We start from the raw sequence: 9929 nt of genomic DNA, 5'->3' as shown, positions 1-9929 counted from the left end.
CTAAAATTGAAAAACGCTGAGTTTCTCCTATACTGGACTCGTTATAATTTCACAGTAAAGGACCCGTCCAATTACAAATGGGAACGAACCACTCCTTCTTAGGGTTCGAATTTAAACTAAGTTGGACTCATCCGAAGGATGAGATTATAATCAAGCAAATGTTATCCTCCTCAAGCTTGTCAAAAATAAAGAGGTACATGCCAGAAATGGTGGGGGAAAAGAGAGAAAAATGAGCCTGTTTGTCATACTTTGTAACCACTCTTGAACACGACACTTTCATTCACCTGGGTTGGGAAATCCTTTGCCTAACAGTTGATCAAACCACATTGAAAGTCTTCAGCCAGTTTCTGGGTATTAAGTTTGGGTTAATTGTCACCAAGCCATCTGTCATGTCGTTATGTGTTCAAGAGGTCACTGCCAATAAGCCATTCATCTGCAAAATATCTGTCATCCATCTTGACCATCCCTGAGTTAGTCCTTGCAACTAAATTTCTTCAACTTGATCTATGATTTCGTGTTGTGGGCTTGCCTACGACGGGTCGCTTTCTATCGACATCAACTCATTATCTAGAAAGATGATCTAGGAATCGTCAGTACCTTGAAGTCTGCATGCCTCAATGGCAGGTTTCTCGCTTTTGACGACAGTTTACATCATTGACTTTCGATCAAAGGATTCTGTGACATGTTCGACATCAACACATTTATTCGCATCTCATGGATTGTACTGGGTACTTTGAGAGCCATTGACATCATTGGTGGTTTCTCTCACACTTATTAACAGTTTACATCATTGACTGGTAATCAAGTGGTTTCTACCATGTTCGACATCAACACATTCATTCGCATGGATAGAATCGTACTATTTCGGGAAGTAGAAATGAAGACCTTGGATCTAGTTTCCACAATCCAGGCTGCGAGGAATTTTGTATTCATTATATAATGGACTATTCATAAACAGAGGGTTGTGTCCATACTATGTCCACATGAGTCTATACTTGTGATGTTTTACAAAATCATTCATGTATCAGAGCAGTAGTTAGTTTTCTAGTCAATTTTGATCTGAGTATGGGAATGCCTACCTCAGCGATGATATGATCTCATATATATATATATATATATATATATATATATCTTGCATTGAATGTTTTTACAGGTTCCAACCAGGCTCTCTACAAGATGATCCTCGAAATGATAAAGTACTTCACTCTTCCTAAATGATAAGAAATCCTCATCCATTACAGACTTCGCACTTTAGGGGGCAATCTGTTACACAAAAATATCGTCACCATGATTATTTGCAGTCAGTATGGGTCTATCATCACTTGTACTATCCTCCTAAGCAAGTCTCAGACCTCAGCTCTTCAAATCAAGCTTTGGAAATGAGAGAAAGACATTAAAAATCAATGTAACTCTGGTTTCGCACTTTCTCTCATGGTCACCTGCGGTCCCTCACCTTCTGTGTACAAAAATTGCGGACCTGCCCGCTCTGTCCCAAACGGTGTAGGTGCGAACCCCTGTGAAAGTCAAAAGGCGCAAGTTTTATCTTAAAAAACTCACTTTGGGTTAATTCTAGAGGTTTCTAGAAGGAATTTTGACGTGGATTGTTCGCTCTGAGGTGGTTCATGCATCCCAAAAGAGAAGGAGCTAATCCCTTGATGAGAGGAGCTATCCCTTTGAAGGAGGGCTTTATCCCTTTGAAGGAGGACCTAGTAACCTCCCTCCATTGCACTATAAATACAGGCATTGGGCTGGTTGCTAGAGAGGTTAGAAGCTGAACATTTTTTAGGGTAAATGCTTGTGAAATCAAGACTTCCTAGTTGAGCTTAAGAGGAGAGATCACACATATTTTTGGCTTCATTGGGGAGTGAGTGAAACTTGTCAAAGTAGAGGAGACTTCTTTCTAGACCCTGGGAGGAGCTTGTACAGCGTTAAGGAAAAGGTTGTAAAGTTCTTCTTCTTTTGAATTAATACAATCAAACTCATTTTTCTCAACAAGTATATTATGTTATTTGTTTCATGGACTCCTTGACTTTCATGTTAAATATGTTTTATGCAATTGGCTTTTCAGGTGCTATTTAATTTGTTTGCCTTGTTTGTGTTTGCAGATTCGCAAAAAGGAGCTCATTTGGATCAAAGGAGCGAGGGCATCCACAAGCTTGCGTTGGACCTAAGGTAGGCCCTAAAAACACTTTTTTGCTATTGTTTATCAAAGCATATTTAGAGAAAGATAGTGTCTGGTTGGTTTGCTTGTCATTAGGTCTTCTTTAGATTCTAGGAAGGTCTATCTTGTCCGCAAGATCGACTTATTCCGTGTGACACAAATACCTGAAAACCTGCTTCATTGCTGTCTAGTGCTCCTTCCCTGGTTTTGACATAAACCTGCTCATTACTCCCACTGCATGTGCAATGTCTGGTCTAGTACAGACCATTGCATACATCAGGCTACCGACTACACTTGCATATGGAACACGGGACATGTCCTCTTCCTCTTCTTGTGTCTTGGGACACTGTTTAGTAGATAACCTCACACCTACAGGAATAGGAACCTTCACCGGTTTACTATCCTGCATATTAAGCCTCTGCAATGTTGTCTCGACATACTTCCTCTGGTTTAACCAAAGCTTCCTCTTTGCCTGATCTCTTTTAATTTCCATGCCCAAAATATAGTTTGCAGCACCAAGATCTTTCATGTCAAATTTGGAGGACAATTGGGTCTTCAAATCCTGGATAACTTCTTTGTCATTTCCAACCAACAACATATCATCCACATACAAGACCAGATAAATAACACGGTCAACAATTAATTTAAAATACACACAGTGATCTACTTTGCTTTTGGTGAAGCCAAGTCCCCGTATAAATGTATCAAATTTCTGATTCCACATCCTTGGTGACCATTTTAACCCATATAGAGACTTCTTTAACTTACATACCAGTTCTTTCTTACCCTTCACCGCAAAGCCTTCACGTTGCTTCATGTGGATCTCCTCTTCCAGATCCCCATGAAGAAATGTTTTCTTCACATCCATCTGTTCTACCTCAAAATCAAAAGTAGTAGCAACAGATAAAAGTAATCTAATAGAAGTTACCTTGGCAACAGGAGAAAAAATATCACCAAAATCAATTCTCTGCACATAAACTTTTGCTACCAACCGAGCTTTGTATTTCTCTGCTTTTCCTTCTGCATTTGTCTTCTTTTTGAACACCCATTTGCTGCCAATAGGTTTCCTTCCATTCGACAACTCCACTAGATCCCAAGCCTTATTTTTGTGCAAAGATGCCATTTCATCAACCATGGCCTCTTTCTAGAGTTTTCCATCCTCTGAATCCACTGCTTCCTTCACAGTTCTCGGATCATCATCAGTAACAGAAAAAGCAAAATTTGAACAGAAAGCAAATGGAATATACCTTTCTAGCTGCCTTCTTTCTCGAACTGATCTTCTCACAGTCGGAGTTTGTGGTTCTTCATCTTCTAATTCCTCCTCTATTGTAGAGTCTGATTCTTCCTCCTTTAGCTCAAACTCTATCTTCTCAGGTTCCTTTGGTTGGACTTCATGTTTAATAACATCTTTCACCTCTCTGAACACCACATCTCAGTTGTACATAACCTTCATTGTTACTGGGTTCCAAAGCTTATAACCCTTTAAACCATCCTTATACCCAATAAAGATGCACTTTTCAGATTTACTATCCAAATTTGTTCTTTTCTCCTTTGGAACATGTACATATGCATCACATCCAAATACCCTTAGATGTGAAAGAGAGGGTTTCTTACTAGTCCATACCTCTTGTGGAGTCTTATCCTCCAACGCTGATGAAGGTGACCTATTGACTAGGTAACATGCAGTATCCACCACCTCTACCCAGAATTCTTGTCCTAACCCGACACCACTGAGCATGCTTCTTGCCCTTTCCATCAACATCTTGTTCATTCTTTCTGCAACTCCATTTTTCTGAGGTGTATATGGAGTAGTCTTCTGCCATGCTATACCACACTTCTTGCAGAATTCTTTAAATTCCTTATTGCAAAACTCTCCACCATTATCTGTCCTTATCACCTTTATCTTCTTCTCTATCTGTTTTTCCGACAGAGCTTTAAATTCTTTAAACCTATCAAAGACTTCAGATTTCTTCTTAAGGAAATATATCCATGTATTCCTTGAGAAATAATCTATAAATGATACATAGTACACAGACTTACCCAGTGATGGAACCTTCACAGATCCAAACACATCATTTTGCACAAGCTCTAATATATGTTTCGCCCTCTTACCACAAGAGGGGAAACTCACCCAATTTTGCTTCCCGTATACACAATTTTCACAGAAATCAAAATCCAGAGAGCTATTACTCATACCTTCTACCATACCTTTACCATGAAGTATTTGAAGGCCCTTCTCTCCAATATGTCCAAGCCTTTGATGCCACAACATGGTCTTTTCTCCAGAGACCACTAGATTTTCTGCTCCACTTTTAGGAACCACGGAACTGTTGCACCCATCAACAATAGTGCTACCTTGCAGTTTGTACAAAGTTCCAATCCAAACTCCCAGAATCAATACCAGTGCTCCCCGAACCATCTTGCAAGTATCCTTCTTGAACACTGTTTTTACACCTGCATCATCTAGCTTACTAACAGAAATCAGATTTCTTGCTAATGCAGGGATATGCAGAACACCCAGAAGTGTTTTAACCCTTCCACCTTGCAGCTTCAACTTTACTTTTCCACGACCAATGATTCTAGCCTTCCTGTCATCGCCCAAGAAGACATCACCACCATCATATTTCTCATACTCACAGAACCACTCTCTATGGGGAGTGAAGTGAAAGGATGCACTTGAGTCAATCAACCATGCCTCTTGATCTACATGTGTACTTGAAGAAGCCAAGTACACATCCCCACCTTCATTTGAGGTGGTTTTCGCCTCTGTAGAAGGAGCCTCATCAGATCCCTTTCCTTTATCAGGAGCTTTAGATTTACAGTCCCTTTTGAAGTGGCCTTCCTTTCTGCATTTCCAGCACACCACCTTTACAGGTTTTCCTGGAGATTTAGATCTCCCTCTAGATTTAGATCTCCCACTCGATGACTTATTTTTGTTTCTATTTTGGGATCGTCCTCGTATAGACAAGGCATCACCATATTGGCTCTCCATATTTTTCCATCTCATCTCCTCCGTCAGCAAGGCTGACTCTATTTCATCAAACTGCAAGGCAGTTGCATTGCTACCTATTGCAATAACCAGACTATCCCACGAATCTGGTAGAGAACACAACAAGCTGATGCACTTATCTTCATCTGAAATTTTAATATAAATAGATGCTAACTGACTTACCATAGTATTAAATGCATTCATATGCTCTGTCACCAAGTCTCCATCTTTCATCCTCAGGTTATACAGCTTTTTCCGCAGGAATAGTTTATTCACCAGAGACTTAGATTGGTACAAAGTCCCTAACTTGTCCCACAAAGCCTTTCTTGTATCTTCCCTTGATACATTCAACAATACTGAATCTGAGACATACAATCATATTGCACTCTTTGCCTTCCGTTCCAACTTCTTCCATTCTTCATCAGACACTCCTGTTGGTTTAGTACCCAGATCTACTGCGATCCATTGATCTTTATCCACCAATAGATCCTCCATCTTGAGTTTCCACAACTCAAAACTCTGACCATTAAATTTCTCGATCTCTATCTTTCCACCGCTTGCCATCTTCCTTCACCACCAGAATCGATCTCGCAGATCTCCCACTAAACAGGGTCTACCACAGGCCCGAGCGAAACCCCTTAGCAACAAAGGCGTCCCCTTGAAGCCGAATCTGCTCTGATACCAAATGTAGGTTTTAACCCCATACAAAAATTACCTGCCTACGAATTCTAAAACACAAAAAATAAATAATGCGAGAGCAGAACACATAAAACACATATACACAAAGATTTTCCCCTAGATCCGAAAACCAGGACTACCAGCTTGATTTTTCATTATGTTCCTTTCAATGTTACAATACATATTTATACATGCCGAAGCATCCAATACCATGGACCGAAAACCATCGCGTCCAAAAAACATGTGCGAAAATCATGCACAAAACCATAGGTGGGTTTGCCCAACCTAACATAGGGTCCAAAACCAAAATTTTCCGGGGCGCTACCCTGGACCCCATAAAGTGGGGTTACGAGTGCCCCTCAAACCCCTTGTTAACTACGTGGAAAGAATATAACACAACCCAACATCCTTTAAATGGGGGCGGCTTTGAGAAGTGAAAACGTATTATCCTATTTGCTTGCCTTCACCTTCACCTAGTTTAGGAAAGAGAATGGCTTCAGTTGTGCAATGTGCCACCCTGAGCAACCGCCTCAAGCTTGAGAACGTGTTCCACAAGTTCAACACCAATGGTGACAACAAAATATCCAAGTTGGAACTGATTTCCTTGATTACAGAGGCAGAGATATAAGGGGTGATGAACGAGGTGGACTCCAACAAAGACGACTTCATAAAATTCAACAAGTTGGTGGAGGCTAACTTCAAGAACCTCAACGCTACCATTCTCATGCGAAATTCTACTTCCGTTGGGCAATGTGCCGCCATGTCCGACCGCTTGGAGCTAGAGGATGTGTTCCGCAAGGTTGACACCAACGGTGACAAAAAAATATAGAAGTCAGAACTGATTTCCATCCTCAAGTGAAATTCTAGTGAGGAGGAGATTGATGGCATGATGAAGGATGTGGACTCCAACAAAGACTGCTTCATCAACTTCGATGACTTCGTGGCCACCAACAACAACAGCCTCAATGCCACCTGTCTCATGCTAGTCCTGGCTTCAGCTAATTGATGCCCACGCCACCCCCCCAATTAATAAATAAATAAATATTCCCCTACCTCAGCTCTCGGTGCTTAACTCTATCATTATATGAGGGTTGAATGCATGTAGCTTTAGTTTTAAATATATGCACATATATTTAAAATAACTACACAGTGTCTTACTCTTTTTACTTACGTTGTTGTTTTTAGCATTCTTTACTTTTGATCACTTAAGTTGTTGTTTTACCATTCTTTGAAAATTTGTGAGCATCCATTGGTACTTCACACCATACAAAATATAGTTTCATAAGTATTGCATAATAACAATGTTCCATTACGGTCTTCCTTGTTGGAAGAAATAAAAGAGTAAACTATACAATTCACTATGGGAACCCAATGATATTAGGAAATATATGACTATAATGCCAAAATAGTATTCCATAATATTAGTGCTTTAGTATAGTCTTCCTTGTTAGAAGCATCAAAAGAGAGAACTCTACAATTTAGTATGGGATGCCAATGATATCAAGGAAGATATAACTATAATGCCCAAATACTTGCCTAAAATAATGCTACCATCCCATGCCCATTTCCCCATTAAATGAAAGTAGTTTCGCATAAATTAACTCAAAGCTTCCATCATTGCAATTGGATTTAGTTCTTAAAACATCATTTTATTTTCTATTACTTGAACCTGCATTAACTTATTGAGAAATCACTATAAATCCATGAAAACCTGCAAGCAATTACCTTCATTTGTAGGAGTAGATATGTCTCTATTTTTAAAGAAGTATTAGGGTATTAAACTCTCTTGTTTTATCATCAATTTAGAGAAAATCATAATGGGATCTTGAAAGGTAAATCCTCTATTATTTTCTTCAAACTAAATGAAAAAATGAAAATTATCATAACACAAGCGAATACAATAATTCTCCCTTTAAATTTAGAGAAAACAAGATACGTATTTAATTAATAAGCCACTTACATTTAGTACCTCTTACTCAAAATAGAATATCCTTTCAATATAAGAAAAACAATAAAATTACCTACAAGAAAAACCAATTTCTTTATGAATTTTAATTTCAAAATCTTGATAACAACTTCATAGTCTAGGGGTAATCATATCTATTGTATTTTACTTAATTTCTTCCCATTCCCCTGGTTTGGAATAGAACACCTTGGAGGCATCATTTCACTTAATTGACCTCTTCCAATAGCTAAGTTATACCTATTATTTTAAGTTCTTTCATTCAAATCTCAAACTTGAATAAATTAGATAAAAGTTTCCTACTAATTCCAAAGGAATTTATAGATGAATATGATGAAAGAGATTGAATGGTCATACCTCGCAGGATCCCATAGAACCCCTAAAATCTTATTAAGCAAATATCTATCCTATTAAGAAAGGAAGAGATGTATTCAAAGGTGGATCCTAAAATCTTTCCCGAAATGTCGAAAAAGAGAATTTTCTGACATGTTTAATTGAAAATAAAGGTTGTTATTAAGCTGTTTATTCTCGAAACCATTATAAACCATTCAACTCACTCTAATGCACTTTGATACACATGGCCTTGAGTTGTGTTCATCCACTTACTCACTATGAACTAGATGAATAATATTCATCACATAATATTTTCTTAATGAGTCAATACCACAAAAAATTCCCTCATGTTTGATTGGATTGATCTTGGTCCACACACATCCAATTTAGCTTCTTGTTTACGATAGTTGATTGTTAATAAGTATAGTCAATTCCTAGATCCATATAGGACTAGCATATTCGAAATATTTTATGGAGACCTCCACACTTGGAGGGGCTTGTAAACCTAGAACTAATGAAATCCACATGTTTTTATGCATAAAATGGAAATTTCATTAGTATCAATCATACAAATATTTTTTAGTCAACCATGGGAGGAGCACATGTTTGTTATTTTTTTCGTAGGGTTTCCTTGTTCACAATGGGAGGAGCATGAGCGCAAGAGGAATGACCCAAATTAGATATCTATATTATTTTCCGTCCATATTATGCTTTTAGAGTGAAATTTTTAGAGGGTATTAAACTCTCTTGGTTTATCATCAATTTAGAGAAAATCATAATGGGCTCTTAAAAGGTAAACCCTGTATTATTTTCTTCAAACTAAATGAAAAAATGCAAATTCTCATGAGACAATTGAATACAATGATTACTCCCTTTAAATTTAGAGAAAACAAGAGACCTAATTAATTAATAAACCACTTACATTGATTATCTCTTATTCAACATAGAATTTAGGAAAAACGATAAGATTACCTATAGGAAGAACCAATTTATTTATGAATTTTAATTTTAAACTTATGATAACAACTTCATAATCTAGGGGGAATCATATCCATTGTATTTTACTCAATTTCTTTCCATTCGCCCCCTTTGGATTAGAACACCTTCGAGACCTCATTTCACTCATTTGGCCACTTCGAACATCTAAGTTTTTTCAATTATTTTGACTTCTTTCGCTCAAATCTCAAACTTGAATAAATTAGATACACTTTTCCTACTAATTTCAAAGGAATTTATAGATGATTATGATGAAACAGATGGAATGGTCATACCTGTCACGAACACATAGAACCCTTGAAATATTATTAGCTAAAGATAAGTCCTATTAAGAACATGAAGAGATGTATTCAAAGGTGGATCCCAAAATATTTCCCTAAATGTGGAAAAGTATAAATTTGTGACCTGTTTAATTGACAAAAAGGATTTCTATTAGGTTGTTTATTCTCGAAACGATTAAATACCATTCAATTCACTCTAATGCACTTAGACGCACATTGTCTTGATTTGTGTTCATCCACTTACTCACACTGAACTAGATGAATAATATCCATCACTTAATATTTGGTTAGTGAGTCAACAGTGTAGAAAATCCCCAATTGTTTGATTGGATTGAGCTTGGTCCAAACATATCCAATTTAGCTTCCTCATTACGATAGTTGATTATTGATAAGTACAGTGAACTCCTAGATCCGCATAGGACTAGCATGTTGGGAATATTCGATGGATACATGGGCAACCACTCAAGCTTATAAACATATAACTAATGCAATCCACTTGCTTTTATGTATTAAATGGATTTTTCATTA

The sequence above is a fragment of the Pinus tabuliformis genome, chromosome 1_2, assembly GCF_031772625.1.
Source record: "Pinus tabuliformis cultivar Carrire ecotype Pingquan chromosome 1_2, CPIR1, whole genome shotgun sequence".
NCBI lineage: Eukaryota > Viridiplantae > Streptophyta > Pinopsida > Pinales > Pinaceae > Pinus > Pinus tabuliformis.
This window is presented reverse-complemented; position numbering follows the sequence as displayed.